This window comes from Bombina bombina, chromosome 4 (assembly GCF_027579735.1).
Source record: "Bombina bombina isolate aBomBom1 chromosome 4, aBomBom1.pri, whole genome shotgun sequence".
Classification (NCBI taxonomy): Eukaryota; Metazoa; Chordata; class Amphibia; order Anura; family Bombinatoridae; genus Bombina; species Bombina bombina.
Window position 1 is genome coordinate 722,324,108 of NC_069502.1, and position 21,047 is coordinate 722,345,154.

The following is a 21,047-nucleotide window of genomic DNA, read 5'->3' on the forward strand; positions in this document are numbered from 1 at the left end:
CGCGCAAATTCTTATAAGGATTTGGATCATGTTGATTGGTTGGTAGTATCGTCGGGACTAATCGTTAAGGCGCATGCGCAAAAATTGTAGTGCTAAGAGCCTGTCTAGCGACTGGATAGATGATTGGACACAGGCAGGGAAAATCAATGTGACATCACGGAGGGCTGGCGAATTTACGGAACGGATAGATTCTTGATTTGGAAATTATAGGTAAATTGCTATTTCATGTTTTTATCGAAATTTCACCAGAAATTTTTATACAATATGATAATACCGATAACATATTCACCCTATACTGAGTTTACCATCCCTTTAAACATACTGAGGCAATAACACTGACTAATTTCAGGATGTGTAAACAATCCAGGTATAGGAACAGCACTTTTTAACCCTTTTCCTGCCGGGGTAAACTTGTCTACATCGGAACAACTGTTCCGATATAAACAAATTTAAATCTTGCGATCGTGCAAGTGATCACAATATTTCAATGATGGGATCGCGTCAGGGGGGCATCCCTATGATGCTAGGCAAGCCCACCAGATCGCGATCCCATCAGGGAAGCGCCAGTGGCTTCGGGAAAGCCAAGCAGTTAGGACGTATTTCGTCCTTCGACGCTAAAGCACCAGCAAAATTCGGACAAAATACAACGTCCTAAGGGCGTTAAAGGGTTAAATAGAGTGCCCAGAGGAGACTTACCAAGTCTCAAATCATATGTAAAGCAACAAGTCCTCCAGCACTTCCAATAATAAAAGACCTTTATTAATATTACAACATGAGTCAACAAATATCTGAAACGTTTCGGGACTAGCCCAGCCCTTCCTCATGCATAATTTCAGGATGTGTAACATCATATAAACCAGGATGCTTTGTGGTGTCCTGCTAAACAGATGCCGAATTGTTAATAATTGACTTTGTTCTTGATACAAAAGTATTCTTCCTATGCTAATTATATGTTTGAGTGGGGATAAGGCAGCCGATGAAGAGCATTATGATTTAACCTGCATTACATTAATATAACCAGACAAAAAGAAAATCAAATTCATTTCAATCCCAAATTACACATTTTTAAACCACAACTGAAATCACTAGAGTCAGGCTCATTTTAAATCATGGTTTTCTACATTAAAGGTTTAATTTTTAGAATAAGCTTTTAGATTTTTTTTTCCAGTTGTATTATGAAATTATTGGTAGGTGAATTATCTCTAGTTTAATAAGTCAATTGTTCATAATTTGATTAACTTTTCAGCAAAGAAAAATAATAATTGTCTTAATAACAATTAAAATAAATATAATAATAAAGTTTAAAATAATTATGTTTCATTTTTACTGCTTGCCCCTCCCTCCTCACACTTAGGTACTTGTGCAGATCTGTCCCAATCCAAACAAAATTATATTCATTGTGCTTCTTGAAATTTAGTAAGGGGTTGATTCCTATTTACATAGAATTGCAGAGGAACTATGGAATTAAAGGGACTGTAAAGTCAAAATTAAACTTTCGTGATTCAGATAGAACATGCCATTTTAAACAGCTTTACATTGTACTTCTATTATCTAATTTGTTCTCTTTGAATCCTTATTTTAAAAGCATAATTAGGTAGGCTCAAGAGCAGTAATGCACTACTGGGAGCTTGCTGCTAATTGGTGGCTGCGCTTATATGCATCTTGTTATTGACTGATGCAATATGTCCAGCTAGCTCCCAATAGTGCTTTGCTGCTCCTTCAACAAATTATACCAAGAGAATTAATCAAATTTGATAATAGAAGTAAATTGGAAAATTCTCTAAAATTGTATGCTGAGATCTGAGATGAGGAGGCAGTGTGCAGAAGCTTAGATACAAGGTAATTACAGAGGTAAAAAGTATATTTCTTTAAGTGTTGGTTATGCAAAACTGGGGAAGGGTAAATAAAGGGATTATCTATTTTTTTAAACAATAACATTTTAAACCATTTGAATCTGTGCATGAAAACTGTGAGCTGTCCCTTTAAGGCTGTGTGTTTTTGTGCCTGCTGTTTGTTTGTCCTGTAAGCCTGCGTGTATTGTGTGTGTGCGCGCAAGCCCATTTGAGACTGTGTCCGCATGGTGTGAGCTGTTCCTTTAAGGTTGTGTGACTCTGCGTGCGACTGTACCCTGAAGACACTGTGCATATGGTGTGAGCGCTCCCTTTAAGACTGCATGCACCACCTGTCTTTGTGCATGCTGTGATCTGTCCCTTTAATACTGTATTTAGAGTGCTTTGAGGCTGTATGTATTGTGTGAGTGCATCTGTCCCTTTAAGACTGTTTGTTGTCTGTGTGTGGTGTAATCTATTCCTTTAAGGCGTGTACCATTTAAATTGTGTGCAGTTGTCCCTTTAAAGGCTGTGTGCCTATTTCTTTAAGACGGTGTCCTTTTAAAGCTCTGTTCGCTTAGGTGCTTCATGGGTCCCAGTAGCTAACAGCCCCAAATGTGTAATTTATGTGACAGGGGTAGTATCATAAAAGGCTTTTGTCAAAGAGAGTGATTTTTGTTCATGTGCAGTAAGGTGTCCTGTACCTTTTAAGGAGGCATAAAAGATCAATTAGGCCTTATAGGGACATGGATATTGAAATCTTTCTTTCATGATTCAATTTTAGACAACTGTCCAGTTTACTTTATTATTTAATTTGCTTCATTCTCTTGGTATCCTTTGTTGAAGCAGCAGCAATACATTACTAGGAGCATTGGAAAGCCAATAACATGAGACATATATGTGCAGCCAACAATCAGCATCTCCTGAGTCTACCTAGGTATCCCTGTCAATAAAAGAATTCAAGAGAACAAAACAATTTAGATAATAGAAGTAAATTAGAAAGTTTCAAATTGCATGCTCTATCTGAATAATGAAAGAAAATGTTTGAGTTTTATGTCCCTTTAATGCCTGAGGAGGAGTCCAGGGGAGAGGAGCCTGGTACTAGTCTGAAGGATACACAGACTTGTGTTGCCTCTCAGACTGTGTATGGTATCAGCTGTTCTTTTAAGACTGTGTGCTTTGGGTATTTGTGCTCCTTTACCAATAAGATTGTGTGCGTGTGGTGTAAATTGTCTTTTTAAAGGGACCCTAAAAACCTTCTGTTTCCATGTAATTATCATTTATTTTTACCATTTATTTTTAGGTTTTAATAAAAGATACTGTAGGGAATGCTTCATTTGTCTTGTTTAGGAGTAGGGAGAGGTCAGCTATAGTGTAGTGTTCTGTTCTGTGCAAACCATGGATAATAATGATCATATGGCTGCCTGATCATTATTATCCATGGTGTGCACAGAACAGAATACTTCACTATAGCTGACCTCTCCCTACTCCTAAACAAGACAAATGAAGCATTCCCTACAGCAGTGTTTTTCAACCAGTGTGCCGTGAGAGATCCTCAGGTGTGCCGCGGCAGACTGACAACAGTGCGGGGGTGTCCCTCTTTCAAATTTTTAAATATTGGGAGGTATGTGACAGGCTCATCAGGCATCATTTACAACCATGACATTGACATTTATTCACAGACAATCATTATGATTGTTTGTGAATGAATGTCAATATGTCATGTATAGTTTATAGGAGGCATGGCATGACAGCACAGTACAGTGTGTGTATATATATATATATATATATATATATATATATATACAGGTAACCCTCAGTTTACGCCGGGGTTAGGTTCCAGATGGAATGGTTGTAAATCGAAACCGTTGTAAATTGAAACCCAATTTATAATGTAAGTCAATGGGAAGTGAGGTAGGTAGGTTCCAGGCCCCTCTCATAATTGTCATAAGTAACACCCAATACATTATTTTAAAAGCTTTGAAATGAAGACTTTAAATGCTGGACAGCATTATAAACCTAATAAAATAATCAAACAACACAGAATATATAATTAAAGTAAGTTAAATGAACAAAAACATTTGCTAAACAACATTATAAACCAAATAAAATAATCACACAACATAGACTTCACGTGCATTTTTCTGCAAACAGTTCTTTCTATGCATTCCAATCTGGACTGAGTTATAGACAGGAAGATCTTGTTCCTTTGAAATCTGCTCAATAGCTCAGGTCTGGTTAAACTGATAAATTTCAGCTTGCTTAGCTTTGCTGCAACACAAGCAGACAGCTCCACCTACTGGCTATTTTAATAAATGCACTGCTTCTCAATGCTTTTCAATAGCAGTCACATGACTGGGAAAAAAAAGGTTGCTATTCTGAAACGGTGTAAATTGAACCGTTGTAAAACGAGGGCCACCTGTATATCCTATATTAGGCTACAATGTGTGATTTTGTAAAATTTTGGGATAGTGGTGTGCCATGGGATTTTTTAATGTAAAAAAGTGTGCCACGGCAAAAAAAAAGGTTGCAAATCACTGCCCTACAGTATCTTTTATGATCTTCCTAATACCTGCTAATTAGACAAGCCACTGATGCTATAACATGAGGAGCACAGAGAGTGTGAGCTGCTGGTCAAAGCCACAAATCAAAAACTAAGGAGAAGATTTGCAAAGGGTCCGATCTAAACAAACTCTGAAAGGTATAGGAAAGAAAAAAAATGTATGGCTTGAGTGGGAGCTTGGAGAGAAAGGAGAGGGGTAGAAGGGTGACACAGGTTAGTGTTGAAGATACCAGAATAAATTTGAGACAGCAGCCGCCTTGCTGAGCTGGAACAGTGTGTTGGGTCGGGTGATCCCTACCCATCCCTCTTTCTCTCACACCACAAGAATGAATTTTACATTATGAACAGAGTAAAAAAGAATGATTAGCTTACAAGTAGGGTTGCCACCTCAGTCATGTTTTCCTGGACACTTAAGAGTTACACATGCTGCAGGGTGTGCAGGGAGGAACATGTATTGTGTTTCTGGACGGCACTATTTATATTCCTCCCTGCACACCCTGCAGCATGTGTAACTTATAAGTGTTCTGTATTTTAAGGGACACTTGGCAACCCCACTTACAAGTGTATTAGCTATAGCTATATAGCAAACACTAGCTGATGCCAGTTTAAAAGATATGCTTGAGAAAAAAAAATAAAGATAATAGCTGCAAACTTTATAGCAGCAGTAGTTTTTTAGTTATGATGTGAGCGCGATGTCTACATTCCTGTGCGCTCACAGCAATAAGCACAGACGTCCGGTTTTGTCCACTCACAGCCATGTCTGCACGGATTCGACATGGAGCGCTCAGAAAGCGCAAGTAAATGTAAAAAAACCACAAATTGGAACACCTATAATAAAAAAAAAAAAAGGATTTGCATTTTAAAAACTAAAAAAACTTTATGAATAAAAAAAACACAAAATCCTAAGGACAAGTGTTTAAAGCCATTTAAAGGCTGAATGAGTTGTGTGCATCAGTGTACGTGTCTGACCCCTTAAGGTTAAGTGCATTGCTTTGAGACAGTGCAAGGTTATGCGTGTGCACATAAGGTGATCTGTCCCTTTTTAAAGGTTGTGTGCATTGTGTGTATGCCTACCCCTTTAAGACTGAGTGTTCCTTTGGTGGTTGTGCGCCTGTACTATTAAGATTGCATGTGTGTGGCCCCTTTAAGTCTGTTTTGTGTCTGCCAGTTCCTTTAAAGGCTGTGTGTGTTGTGTGTCTGCACCTATCCCTTTAAGACTGAGTGTTGCTTGGGTGCTTGTGCGCCTTTACCATTAAGATTGCATGCATGTGGTTTGTTATCCCTATAAGTATGTGTGTGTTGTGCCTGTCCCTTTAAAGGCTGTATGCATTATTTGTGTATGCCTACCCCTTTAAGACTGAGTGTTCTTTGGGTGGTTGTGTGCCTTTACCATTAAGTTTGCATGCGTGTGGTGTGTTGCCCCTTTAAGTCTGTGTGTGTTGTGTATGTGTGTCTGTCCCTTTAAAGGTTGTGCGCATTGTGTGTGTGCCTTTCCCTTTAAGACTGAGTGTTCCTTGGGTGCTTGTGCGTCTGTACCATTAAGATTGCATGTGTGTGGTTTGTTGTCCCTTTAAGTCTGTGTGCGTTATGTGTGCTTTTCCCTTTAAAAGCTGTGTGTATTCATACCCCTTTAAGACCGAGTGTTTCTTGGGTGGTTATGTGACTGTACTATTAAGATTGCATACGTGTGGTGTGCTGTCCCTTTAAGTCTGTGTGCATTGTGTGTGTGCTTGTCCCTTTAAAAGCTGTGTGCATTGTGTGTCTGTGCCTATCCCTTTAAGACTAAGTGTTCCATGGGTGCTTGTACACCTGTACCATTAAGATTGCATGCATGTGGTGTGTTGCCCCTTTAAGTATGTGTACGTTGTGTGTGTGCATGTTCCTTTTATAGCATGTGTGCATTATGTGTGTCTGCGCCTATCCCTTTTAGACTGAGTGTTCCTTGGGTGCTTGTGCACCTGTGCCATTAAGATTGCATGTGTGGTGTGTTACCCCTTTAAGTCTGTGTGCATTGTGTGAGTGCCTGTCCCTTTAAAAGCTGTGTGCATTGTGTTGCATCAATCCTTTTAAGTCGTAGTTTTCCTTGCTTGGTTGTTTGCCTGCGCCATTAAGATTGCATGCGTGTGGTGTGTTGCCCCTTTAAGTCTGTATGTGTTGTGTGTGTGTGTGCCTGTCCCTTTAAAGGCTGTGTGCAAAATGTGTGTGCGCCTATCCCTTTAAGACTGTGTTTCTTGTGTGCCTGTACCATAATTGCATGCATGTGATGTGCTGTCCCCTTAAAGGTACATGAAACTCACAATTTTTCTTTCATGATTAAGAAAGAGCATGCAATTTTAAACAATTTTCCAATTTACTTCCATTATCTTATTTTCTTCATTCTTTTGATATTCTTTGTTCAAAAGCATATCTAAATATGCTCAGTAGCTGCTGATTTGCTCACCCATGTTCATTGATATATATTCAACAAAGGATATCTGAAGAATGAAGCAAATTAAATAATAGAAATAAATTGGAATGTTGTTTAAAATTGTATTCTCTATCTGAAACATGTTAGAAAAAAGTTTCATGTCCCTTTAAGTCTGTGTGCATTGTGTGTGCCTGCCCCTTTAAGACTTAGCGTGTGCAAGGTTCACATACTGTGATCTGTCCCTTTAAGACTGTGTGTGACATGAGTTGTCTATTTAAAGGCTGTGTGTGCATGTCCCTTTAAGACTGTTCCCTTTTGCTTTTGGAGATATAACCAGTCCAGCATTATTGTTGCTCACCCCATACCAATTTTTAAAGTTAAATATTGCTGTATATCCAAGAAAATAACTTACATTTCATTAAATGTTGTTAAATCTGCTAGAAAAAAAAACCATAATAAAAATGAACTGTTTCGTCAGAAATTCACTTTTCATCATGTAGTGTTACTTACAAATAAAGCATGTTTAAAAAAAAAAAAAACAAAAAAAAAAAAAAACCTTTATTCTGATTGGTTGCTGTATGCCACATGATCATAAAGCCATGAGGTTGCTTCTGGAAGACTGAAATTGCGCCAAAAAAAATTGTTGATGTTTGTGCTTTTTAGCAGGTGAGATATACATTACTTTGTTGTGTTAAATATGTGATTTGTATCTTATATTCAGCAGTGATATTTATATCATGTGTTTGCCTGCAGATGAGTGTGTATATGAAGTGCTTAAATTGTTTGCTTATTATGCTTTCAGTGTGACCTAGTAAACAGTTTAGCTGCAATGCAGAAACCTATAAATGCACTAGCTTCATTACGTGTGCTTTCTCCATTAATACTGTAAGCATTTTGCTGTTAAACTTTTACAAAAGATTTCTTGATATTATAAACGTTTAGTTGTGTAGCATTGATTTGATCTATAGCTCTGATTACAAATAAGAGACAGTGCTCTTGATTTCAGTGGATAAAAAGTCCCTAAGTAAATGAGACAGCTCTGCAGTGTAAAAAACAAACTGCTTTGTACTGACTGAATGGGATGTGTAGCTTGTTTGTGGGTAAGCACATAATTAGGCTAGGAAGGAACTGAAACTTGCAATGGCAGATTATTTTTTTAGTGTAAAAGAGATCAGTCTGTAAATGTCTCTAGAAGTAGCCAATAGAAATAGCCAACATTTTAAATAAATGGGTGTATTACTCACTTGCACAAGGAAGGTTTTTTTTTTTTTTTAAAGGAAAAACCTTGCCTGCTAGTATTGTTTTTTTAAATTCATTCAGTGTGCTTTGTGTTGTTTGAGCATGTTTTGTATACAGTATTGTGTAAATGCTTCTATTTAAATGCATTTATGCACATTTCTGTTTTTACCTTTCTATTTAAAGGGACAGTATACAGTAAAATTGTTTTTTTGCTTAATGTATTTCCAATGACTTGTTATACCAGCTGCAGAGTATATAAAGTGTATGGGGAATTGCATTTTCAGGTTTATTTATAAGATATTACATTTCTGGTTTTAGGTACAATTTATCTCGTTATGTAACCAGTTTGTGTACACACATTTGCTTCCTTATCTTGTGTCTGTTTGTAAACCAAACCCCAATACTTACAATGGAAAAGTATGTTATTTAGTTATCTCTTCTACCCACCAGGAGTGTCATTTCTTCTGCTGGCTGTGTTTACATAGTTTGTCAATTACTTGGACTTAAAGGGACAGTCTAGTCAGACTTAAACTTTCATGATTCAGATAGTGCATGCAATTTTTAAAAACTTTCCTATTTGCTTTGTTCTTTTTGTATTAGTTGAAAGCTAACCTAGGTAGGCTCATAAGCCCTTGGAGGCTGCCTCTTATCTGAATGTATTTGACAGTTTTTACTGCTAGAGGGTTTTAGTTCATGTTTCATATTAAATAACATTGTGCATGTGACCGTGGAGTTATTTAAGAGTAAGCACATTTATTGCCTGACATGCAAGTCTGTCAAAAGGTCTGAGATAAGGAGGCAATCTTCAGAAGCATTGATACAATTTAATCAGAGGTAAAAAGAATATTTCTATAACAGCGTTGGTTATGCAAAACTAGGGAATAGATAATAAAGGGATTATGATATAATATAAAATATATTTTACTAACACATTACAAGTTAATTGCTTTTATTTTGATTAAGCAACTACAAGTATATGAAATCATTAAAGGGACAGTATTTTGTTCCCAAAATGACTTCTTTTTAAGTCCAAAAACTTTCAGTATAGGTTGGGATACCACAGGCTAAATCGGCTATTTCAAATACCAAAATAAGGGTAAACTAGCTACTTGTAAACCATGCAATGCACTCCAGCAGGTAAAATAGATAATTTCGAACAAATTAAAGAGAACATTTTTGAGTAAACTGTCCCTTTAAGTATTTTGAGTGTGGTTGCATGGTGTGTGTTTGTTTTTTGTTTTTAAAATGTGTGTGTGTGTATATATAGATATATATAGATATATGTATAGTGTGTGTATATATACTTTTTCTCTTTTTTTTCTCTTTTTTTTTTTCTCTTTTTTTTTTTCTCTTTTTTTTTTTTCTCTTTTTTTTTTTTCTCTTTTTTTTTTTTTTTTTTTTTTTTTTTTTTTTTTTTTTTTTTTTTTTTTTTTTTTCTCTTTTTTTTTTCTCTTTTTTTTTTTTCTCTTTTTTTTTTTTTTTTTTTTTTTTTTTCTCTTTTTTTTTTTCTCTTTTTTTTTTTTTTTTTCTCTTTTTTTTTTTTTCTCTTTTTTTTTTTTTCTCTTTTTTTTTTTTCTCTTTTTTTTTTTTGTCTTTTTTTTTTTTCTCTTTTTTTTTTTCTCTTTTTTTTTTTTCTCTCATATAGACTGACTACCTCTTCTAGGTTACTTCTCTAAATGGAATCTATAATGTCATTGCATTAAGTCTATTTTGTCTCTTTTAGCTGGCTTCTTTGAAATATCTGTCCAGCTCAAAAATGGCTCCAGCGGTTAGAAACAGGCGATGGCATGGCAGAATGGCTTTATGGAAACTTCAAGCATATGACAGCTTAATTTTCTTCCACAAGGCTGTGAGACCAGTTTGCAGGTAAGTACAGGTTATTAATATGTAGGTGTCACATGGTCACTGGCAGATGTTATAGTGAGCTCTCTGCACATGGTGGCAGCTGTAGTTACGGACACTAAGAGCAGTCCGCGGCTGCTCCTGGTGCCCGTGACTACAGCTGTAAAGCTATGGTGGGGTGTAAACTATTTCTGAAGCCTCTGGGCATGTGACTAGTCTAAAATAATTAATTTCTGCCCCTAGGTTTATATTTTATTTCCCCCTATTTTCAAAGACTGCTTAACAGCATAATTTACTTCTCTCCCATAAAACCCAACATGGTCACTGGCAGACGTTACAGTGAGCTCTCTGCACATGGTGGCAGCTGTAGTTACGGACACTAAGAGCAGTCCGCACCTGCTCCTGGTGCCCGTGGCTACAGCTGTAAGGCTATGGTGGGGTGTAAACTGTTTCTGAAGCCTTTGGGCATGTATAGTCTAAAATTACTGCCTCTAGCATGGCATTCCCCCCCCCCCCCCCTATTTTCAAAGACTGCTTAACAGCATAATTTACTTCTCTCCCATAAAACCCAACATGGTCACTGGTAGACGTTACAGTGAGCTCTCTGCACATGGTGGCAGCTGTAGTTACGGACACTAAGAGCAGTCCGCACCTGCTCCTGGTGCCCGTGGCTACAGCTGTAAGGCTATGGTGGGGTGTAAACTGTTTCTGAAGCCTTTGGGCATGTATAGTCTAAAATAAATTACTGCCTCTAGCATGGCATTCCCCCCCCCCCCTATTTTCAAAGACTGCTTAACAGCATAATTTACTTCTCTCCCATAAAACCCAACATGGTCACTGGTAGACGTTACAGTGAGCTCTCTGCACATGGTGGCAGCTGTAGTTACGGACACTAAGAGCAGTCCGCACCTGCTCCTGGTGCCCGTGGCTACAGCTGTAAGGCTATGGTGGGGTGTAAACTGTTTCTGAAGCCTTTGGGCATGTATAGTCTAAAATAAATTACTGCCTCTAGCATGGCATTCCCCCCCCCCCTATTTTCAAAGACTGCTTAACAGCATAATTTACTTCTCTCCCATAAAACCCAACATGGTCACTGGTAGACGTTACAGTGAGCTCTCTGCACATGGTGGCAGCTGTAGTTACGGACACTAAGAGCAGTCCGCACCTGGTGCCCGTGGCTACAGCTGTAAGGCTATGGTGGGGTGTAAACTGTTTCTGAAGCCTTTGGGTATGTATAGTCTAAAATAAATTACTGCCTCTAGCATGGCATTCCCCCCCCCCCTTATTTTCAATGGCTGCTTAACAGCATAATTTTACTTTCTTCCCTCCTGATATTCCCAACATGGTCACTGGCAGACGTTACAGTGAGCTCTCTGCACATGGTGGCAGCTGTAGTTACGGACACTAAGAGCAGTCCGCACCTGCTCCTGGTGCCCGTGGCTACAGCTGTAAGGCTATGGTGGGGTGTAAACTGTTTCTGAAGCCTTTGGGCATGTATAGTCTAAAATAAATTACTGCCTCTAGCATGGCATCCCCCCCCCCCCCCTTATTTTCAATGGCTGCTTAACAGCATAATTTACTTCTGTCCTGTTAGACCCAACATGATCACTGGCAGATGTTACAGTGAGCTCTCTGCACATGGTGGCAGCTGTTTTTATGGACATGTGGAGCAGTGCGCGCCTGCTCCCTGTGCCCATGGATACAGCTGTAAAGCTATGGTGGATTGTAAATTGTCTCTTGACGCTTATGAGCATGATATTTTAAAATAAAATAATTTACCTCTAATATAGCATTTTGAATTTTCCCTTTTCCCCCTATTTTTCAAAGTAAAGTTTCTGACTTTATAGTCTATTAAATAAAAATAGCCTTATGCATTTTGTCCTATTAAAGTACATGACCACTATATCGCTCCTTTTCAAAGTACTCTAAGGACCTTTGTCTTGTTTTCCTACATGACTGCTTCACACATGCTATATCCAAGTAAAACCTCTTTGGCAAAGATCTCTCTTCCATATGTTTGTTAGCGGTAGGTACAGTTAACGGTCTTCATAGCAGCTGTGTCATTGGGAAGTGGAAGCAGCGGGCCCCTGCTGAAGCTACCCAAGGCTAGTTATATACTGTGGTTCATTAAAAGTTTGTCTCCTCAGCCTTAGGTCATGTTCCCCATCATATGTCCCATGCAAGCCCAACCTAGAAAATGCACAACTAACATTCATGGTACACTCTTGTTGCATTTATTATTGCTCTGTCACTGCCTATAATTACCAAATCTTTACTAACCTAATTCCTGATCCTTTTATACCTTTCCACAGACCCCTGGATTTCTTACTCTTTCCCGTCTTATGCTCTTTATTTTATAATTGTTGCATTTATGAAATGATGATATGGAGTGACTGTTAGGCGGTAGTTTTGAAGCATTTGGTCATATAGCTAACCACTTAAACCCACTAAATAGATATCCTGTACAGCCCAGTATATAGACCTTAAGACTTTATGTTCATTCTTATAAGTGTTTTTATCTCTGCATTTTCTACTTGAGTATTAACTATAGGCAATGCAAATTTACCACAATGTCCTGTTTCTTACGCTAAGTAGTATGTATTTTTTTCCCTGTATCTGTAGGTGATGCTAAAGTTTTCAGATCTACAGCACCAGGTGACATACAGCCAACACTTAGTGTCTAGCTTATTGTCAAAAGAAATGTCTGTGCCTCCTTTGTTAAACCAGGTAAGAGTTAAATTGATGTGAAATACATTAAATTCATAGTATTCGAGCTGTTTCCTGTATAACAGTAGATCATTTTTGTTGCAGACATATAGTATAATTGTTGATAATAGTCAAACCATTACATGCTCTAATTTTGTTATTAGCAAATGGAATTTTAAGACTAGTGACCCTGCATTATTGTGTGTTTTAACCCGCAAAGGGGTAAACACAGAGTAGTACTTCGGACCAGCAAAGCAGTGCTGATCCCAATTGGTGGCGCTAGTTAAACATCTGAGTTGTGTTACTGATTGTATCTGCTTGGCATTAGCATTAGAGCATGTCATTTTTAACACCAACAATAATGTCCTGCTCAAGACCCACAGAGCACTGCTAGTCCCAAGCAGAAAGCGCTGCTGATTGGGACCGGCACTGCTCTGGGGGTCCCAAGCAGTATTTCTACTGTGTGTGTTAATACACACAGTGGTGCAGGATCACTAGTCTTAAAATTACATATTCTAACTAATGTAATTTTACCACTATAATGTTGTCCACTTGTCCTTGCAGTGTCTTTTTGTGGCCTAATCAATCAGCAATATTCCTCCAGCACTCCAAGAAAGGACACAGCAGACTCCTGTTAGTAAAAAGAGTCTTTATTCCTTTTCAGCACTTTAAAAACAGCAGCATCAGTTTCAAATCAGAGGGAAGTGGAAATATATTAGGTCAAACATGTTTTGTCTCCACAACGTAACTTCCTCAATGACCCATCTTTTTGTGGCCTGACTGTACTTTTTAATTTTGATAAACTTTTATCCTTAAAGGAATAGGGAAAGAATTTGATAGTCCTAGTGTATATCTATCTTGTCTCTTAAAGGGGCATTAAATAGTATGTTGTGGGGCAATATAGCCTTTTTTTTTCTTCCTAAGATAAGTGTTTTAGCTTCTTAAGCAAGATTGACGAGCATAGGCAGCTATTTATTAAAGGGACAGTCTGATAGAATTATTGTTTTTAAAAGACAGATAATCCCTTTATTACCCCCCCCCCCCAGTTTTGCACAGCCAAGTTATTACTTTGTATCTAAGAACCTTCTGACAGCCCCCTGATCACATGACTGTGACTATCTCCCTGTGCCTGAACACAGTGATATCTATATGGCCTACAGTCTCTTGTTAAAAGAAATTTAAAAAAATGTGGTAAGAGGCAACTCTCAAGGGCTTAGAAATTAGCATATGAGCCTACCTAGGTTTAGTTTCAACCAAGAATAAAAAGAAAACAAAGCAAATTTGATAATAAAAGTAAATTGGAAAGTTGATTTAAAATTACAAGTCCTATCGGAATAATGAAAGTTAAATTTTGACTAGACTGTCCCTTTTTAATGTAAATGTTCAATGTACTTGCTTGCACATGGGATCATCATAACAGCCAGCGGTAAAAAAAAATTAAACTTAAAGGGACAGTACACTGTAAAATAGTTTTTTTTTATTCATTTATTTTCAATGACTTGTTATACCAGCTGCAGTAGATAAAATGTGAGAAATTGCATTTTCCGGTTTTTGTGTATCTGAAGTAGCTGGTTTTGTGCTTTTTAACCACAGCCTATTACAATGGGTTGAGTTTCAGTTAATATCAGATCTCATTATGTTATCACGTTGTGTACACACTCTTGCTTCCTTATCTTATATTTCTCTGGAAAACTCAAGCTCAATACATAGAGGGAACAATGGAAAATAATAATTTTATTACTTAACTATCCTGCACCCCCACTGTGAGTGTAATTTCTTCTGCTGGCTGTGTTTACTTAGGCTATGCAATAGCTGAGACTCAAGTATCAAAACTTTCAGTATAGGTTGGGAAACCACAAGCTAAATAAGCCATTTCAAATGCCAAAATAGGGGTAAAAGAGTTAATTAGAAACAATTAAATGCACTCCAGCAGGTAAAAGGGATCATTGAGAACAATTTAAATTAGAGAACATTTTTAGGTGAACTGTCCTTTTTGAAATATCACTCTATCTAATCCATTTAAACAGGTTTCCTATATTTCTGTTATCAATTTTGCTTAGTATCATTTTGTTAAAGGGGTAGTCTACACCAGAATTGCTATTGTTTAAAAAGATAGATAATCCCTTTATTTACCGTGCCCCAGTTTTGCATAACCAACGCTGTTATGTTAAATGTACTTTTTACCTCTGATTACCTTGTATCTAAGCTTCTGCAGACTGCCCCCTTATTTCAGTTCTTTCGACAGACTTTGTATTTTACGTGCACACTCCTGGGCTCCTTTCAGCCGATTTGGCTTTATTCTTCAATAAAGGATACCAAAAGGAATAAAGCAAATTTGGTAATAGAAATAAATTGGAAAGTTGTTCTATACTGTAGCTGAATCGTGAATGTTTAACTTATAAGTCAAGCATCCTAGAGTTATAGTTTAAACCATGTTTAAATATTACTGTATTTTCTTATGTGTTGTAATTTTTTTTTTTTTTTTTTCTGTGTCGTTATGTTAACATATATACACACCGTTAGGAAACAGATGGGGAAGATAGAAAATACTTTCTTTTCATGACCTTTTAGACAGAGATTGGGGGGGGTGTTGCTCTTATAATCTGGACATGAATGATCATGTTTGTGTTTATCATGCAGTGCGAGAAGCACACTTCACTGCACCCCCTTCTCTGTATTTGCCTTTTAGGGATAGCTAATAAAATGACTTTTTATAGCTACTTATGTATTGCTGTGCAAGAACTGAAACTTTGTTTCCTCTCAACAGATCTAGCAATGTGAAGTGAGAGGCCATAATATACAGAGAGGTCTTCACCTCAACTGCGTCTGCTGACATCCAGGCTGCAAGTTGGTAAGGACAGAGACTGGGGCTACTGTTGCCTTTCCCATATATTAGATTCAATTTTGTAACAAACTGCTTTATAAATTATAAAGCAGAAACCTTAATGCTGCTGTTAAGCTAAGGTTTTATGATTTCATGTTTGATCATTTGCCATAACAAAGGCAGGAGGAGGTATACATTGTATTCTGTGTTTGACAACTGTGTTTATAGGCGGTGGGGACAGTGCGGCCGACTGCTCTCACCACCTGTGATCATGGAAAGCTAGGCAGATTCCAATCTGTACCTCCAGATGCCTTTTTGGCATTTTTTTTCTTGTCTATTGTGAATGTATATCTCTCCTGTGCATTTCCCATTAACATTTGTTTAAGGTTATCCGGTCAAGCTGCTGTTTGCTGCATGAAAAGGACACATCTGCTGCTCAAGATCTGCTACGTCATAAAGCTGCACAAGATGAGACTTCGCTGGGACACCATTCAAGTATGCCAAGCTGCTGTTTGCTGCATGAAAAGGACACCTCTGCTGCTCAAGATCTGCTACGTCATAAAGCTGCACAAGATGAGACTTCGCTGGGACACCATTCAAGTATGACGAGGATTCAACCAGATTCATCCGTGTTCAGAACGCTACGTTGAGATATATATGTATAATGTTTGATGATTATTATTCTGTATAAAGTTATAATTTGTAGTATGGTAACTGAACACATTGAGTTCTGTGTCTGCAGAAGTGTTCACGGATAGTGAGAGTAGAGTGCGGCTGCTCTCACTGTTTGTGATCATGGGAAGCTAATCAGATTTCAGTCTATGTTTGGTTATCTATTGTACAATATTTTTATAATTATGTATAATTGTTCTGTATAATATATTTTATTATATTATTATTATGTATAATATGTATGTTCTGTATATTATTATTATATTATGTATAATATGTATGTTCTATATATTATTATTATTATTATATTATTATGTATAATATGTATGTTCTGTATATTATTTATAATATGTATGTTCTATATATTATTATTATTCTGTTTAAAGTTATAATTTGTAGTATGGTAACTGAACACATTGAGTTCTGTGTCTGCAGAAGTGTTCACGGGTAGTGAGTGTAGAGTGCGGCTGCTCTCACTGTCTGTGATCATGGGAAGCTAATCAGATTTCAGTTTGTTTGGTTATCTATTGTACAATATTTTGTACAATATTTTTATAATTATGTATAATATTTATAATGTATAATTGTTCTGTATAATATAAATTATGTATTCTATATATTATGTATATGTATTTTCTATATATTATGTATATGTATGTTCTGTATAATATTATTATGTATAATATGTAAGTTCTGTATAATATGTATGTTCTATATATTATGTATATGGATGTTCTGTATAATATTATGTGTAATATGTATGTTCTATATATTATTATTCTGTATAAAGTTATAATTTGTAGTATGGTAACTGAACACATTGAGTTCTGTGTCTGCAGAAGTGTTCACGGGTAGTGAGTGTAGAGTGCGGCTGCTCTCACTGTCTGTGATCATGGGAAGCTAATCAGATTTCAGTCTGTTTGGTTATCTATTGTACAATATTTTGTACAATATTTTTATAATTATGTATAATTGTTCTGTATAATATATATTATGTATATTTGTTATGTATAATTGTTCTGTATAATATATATTATGTATTATGTATATTATGTATGATTGTTATGTATAATATGTTTGGCTTAAATATGGGAAAGGCAACTTTAACTCTGTACTTTTTGTACACTGGGTGCATTTAGAGCACCAGGTTGTCTAGTTTCTTACACTAATTTTGTTTTCTGTATATAGATTTTGTTTTATATACAGATCTTCAAACACTGGACAAAATGTCTACATGAAACATTTCTCCGTTGCATCAGCCCAGGTAAGCATGAGTGGTTGTGAAGATGTAGCATTTACAACTTTCAATGCTTGCGTTTGTTTCCCTGCATCTTAAAGGGATATAAAAACCCAAATGTTTTGTTTTTTCATGATTCAGAGCATGCAACTTTCCAATTTACTTATTATCAAATTTTTGTTGTTCTCTTAATCTTTATTTGAAAAAGCAGGAATTTAAGCTTAGGCCTCCCATTTTTGGTTCAGAACCCTGGGTAGCGCTTGCTGATTTATTGGCTACATTTAGCCACCAATCGGCAAGCGCTACCCAGAACATTTGGGTTTCATATCCCTTTTATGTTCTGCTTACGGGGGGGGGGGGTTGTTTTGTTTCGTTTTTTTGTGTGTTTTTTTTAATTAAAATTGCATAAGTCTCATTGTCATTGCAATGGCACATAATGCTAAGTCACTAAGGTTCCAGGTTTAAAAATTCACATGGCCCAGGTAGAAGGAATATTTGTCTCCCTCACTTATAAATTCACTTCAATTTTCTCTTTGTATTTCTGGTCAAAAAAGAATATGCACATATCCTACAGTAAAGGGAGCTAGCTGCTTATAGGTTCCTGCGGACATTTGTCTCTTGTAATTGGCTAACTAGATGTGTTCAGCTAGCTGCCAGTAGTGCAATGTTGTTCTTTCAGCAAATGATAACAAGAGAATGAAGCCCATTTGATAATAGAAGTAATAAGGAAAGTTGTTTAAAATTTATTTCCAAATCACAAAACAAAACTGAAGCATTTTAAATTTTTAAGGATTTCAACTTGTTTTGTCACCATCTCATAGGTTCATCAGTATAGATAAAATGTGACTATTGTAACACATCTAGAACTCACACACCCTCTATATAAACTGTACCTTGTTCAGTTACTTCATTTCCTATTCACCTCTATAGGTGAGAACTGGTTCTGGGATGCTGTAATGATCACTGCTCTTTGCTTCAGTCTGTCAGAATATTTGTGTACAACTTTATTTTACTTCTCTTTATAATGTACCCCCCCCCCCCCCTTTTTGCTTAAATTTCTTTTCATAAGAGCATAATGAGGTAGGCTCGAGCGGATGTCTTGAGCATTGTTGCAAACCCTTTTGCCTATGCAGTGCTTAAGACATGGGCATGCTCTTAAAAAGAAAAATATACCCTGTGAGCTTGTGCACGTGCTCAGTAGGGGCTTGTTCCCCCAGAAAGTGTGAATATAAAAAGACTGCAAAATTTTTATGTCTTAAAACTGCATGTTATTTCTGAATCATTCAAAGTTTATTTTGACTTGAGTGTCCCTTTAATTCTGTTTTAGGACAAACGGTTTCAGATCTGATGGAGTTGTACTTTTAAAGAGACAACCAAATGCTGAATCATTTAAAAGTGATGTAGCAAATCTGTAAAAGGCTGACGATAAAATATCACCTTAGTATCACTGTAAAAAATGACCGTATGTTACCTCTGTGTCTTTGGTAGCCTCATCCCATTATAGACCAAATGTAAGAATCTGTTTGCTTGTCCCAGGACTAGCACGGGATCATGCGCCTTAGATGTCCCTTTATTTCCGTTCTCTGCTAAAGAAAGTTTACTACGATTAATTTTTTGTCAAATCCCACAAGATAAAGTATGAACTTGGCACAGACTTATGAAATTCCTGACAGTGTAGGGGTTAATCATGTAGCTTGTAAGGTTAAAGGGACATAATACTCGTATGCTAAATCACTTAAAACTGATGCAGTATAACTGTAAAAAGCTGACAGGAAAATATCACCTGAACATTTTTATGTAAAAAAGGAAGATATTTTACCTCACAATCTCCTCAGCTCAGCAGAGTAAGTTCTGTGTAAAAAGTTATACTTCACCTGCTCCCAGCTGCAGGTAAAAATAAAAAATGAAGAAATGAACAGCAGCCAATCAGCATCAGCAGTGCTGAGGTCATGAACTCTTACTGTGATCTTATGAGATTTGACTTAATGAGATTTCATAGTAAGCTTCCTTTACCTGATTGGTGAAATAATGAGAGAGCATGAGGCTCATCCTTTCAGCTGTCCCAGGCCAGACACTAAAATGCTGCTTAGAAATCCTTTACAATGGGAGGTGGCTACTGAGGAACTTTTGAGGTAAAATATCTTTCTTTTTTACATAGAGATGTTCAGGAGATATTTTCTAGTCAGCTTTTTACAGCTACGCTGCATCACTTTCAAGTGTTTAAACATTTGGGTATTATGGCCCTTTAAGTGTGGCTGTAGTGTGTGTGTTTTTTTTTTTTTTTTTTTGTGCAGTGTAGGATTCACACACGGCGCTCTTTTCTCTAGTGGGACATGCAGAATAGAGCAATCTCGCCACTGTCAGCTAGATTGCCGCAGAAAGAGCCCAGGACAGCAGCATCCTTTAGGGCTAATAAACTACTGCGCCTGTACAGCACTGTTCATTAAGGGGTTAAACAGAAAATAATGCATATTGCTGAATGAGTTGATACCAGTTGTAGGTGTTCCCTGAATACAACACATTCAAATGGATACAGTTGAGGAGAAAAGTGTACACCATGTCTACTGTATGTTATTCTCTAGGGTTTGTAGGAATAACTTTTACATTTTGTTCTATATTCTCACTTTTTTTTTTTTTTTGCAGGTGTTTTAACAGCTGGAGTACGTGCGTTTGTTTTGTGCAACTCTGCTGCTCTCACAACTCGTGTACCCATGGAAAGGGATTGTCCTTGGCGTTCCTGTTTGAACTATAAATCTGGCTATTTAATAAAATGCTAATAAAGTGTTTCTGATATCTGTTCTATTAATAAAGCTGTGACTTATCTTACATTTTGTTATAGTTTTTTATTTATATGGTTATGCATTAAAGTGATGATAAACCCTACTAGTTATGAAACGCTAGAATTAGCATCACTTAACATAAAGGTGACCTCATTCATCAGTTACATTTTTTTTTGTCTAAGCGCCTCCGGCCACCCACAGCACAGCTCAGTTTTTCAATAGCACAGCTAATGACTAAAGAAACGTCATCTCATTGAAAAAACAGCTGCGCTGTGGGTGCTTAGTTTTGTGCTGATGCTGCAGTTAAATGAAATACCAAACATGCGGGCAGGGAAAATGGTAACTTTTTTTTATTATTATTGCACGGATTTTGGAATTCCGGGGATTGGGTATTTGTGTGTATATATATTTTATATATATATATATATATATATATATATATATATATATATATATATATATATATATAGTGTAATATCATTTTAAAATGTATGTGTGGGGGCATATTTTCGGTAAGTATATACTTGTAATAATGGAGTTCAGGTGTTTCATCCACACCCATTGCTAATAAGTGTATGAAGTCCAGCATGTAGCCATGACATCTCCATAGCCACACAGTGGCAGTACGATGGGTCATACTAAACAAGTCAGTTTGTGAAATTTCTGCCCTACTAGATGAGTCTTGGTCAGCTGTAAGTGCTATAAGCAACAAGAGCTCAGCCGTAAAGCGCTAGACCACACAAACTCTCAGAACAGGGATGCTGAAGCTCATATACACTAATTTTCATATAACTGCATGTAATACACTAATATAAAGAATATGTGCGGATACTGATGTAAACATCCAGTAAAAATCTTTTAAAAACTTACTTGGAAGCTCCCAGTTTAGCAGTGTTAATGAGGTTAGTGTTGGAGAACCAGTGAAAGGGTCTGGAAAGCAAAAAGGGA

At 36.8% G+C, this 21,047-nt stretch overlaps 1 long non-coding RNA gene across 1 annotated transcript; it reads left to right on the forward strand.

Moving 5' to 3' along the window:
* Window positions 1–7,383: 7,383 nt before the first annotated feature.
* Window positions 7,384–20,145, forward strand: LOC128655566 (uncharacterized). The gene is made up of 6 exons (XR_008401849.1): window positions 7,384–7,465; window positions 9,762–9,904; window positions 12,503–12,607; window positions 15,354–15,437; window positions 17,271–17,346; window positions 19,963–20,145. It is a non-coding gene; the product is annotated as an uncharacterized LOC128655566 (long non-coding RNA).
* The last annotated feature ends 902 nt before the right edge of the window (window positions 20,146–21,047 follow it).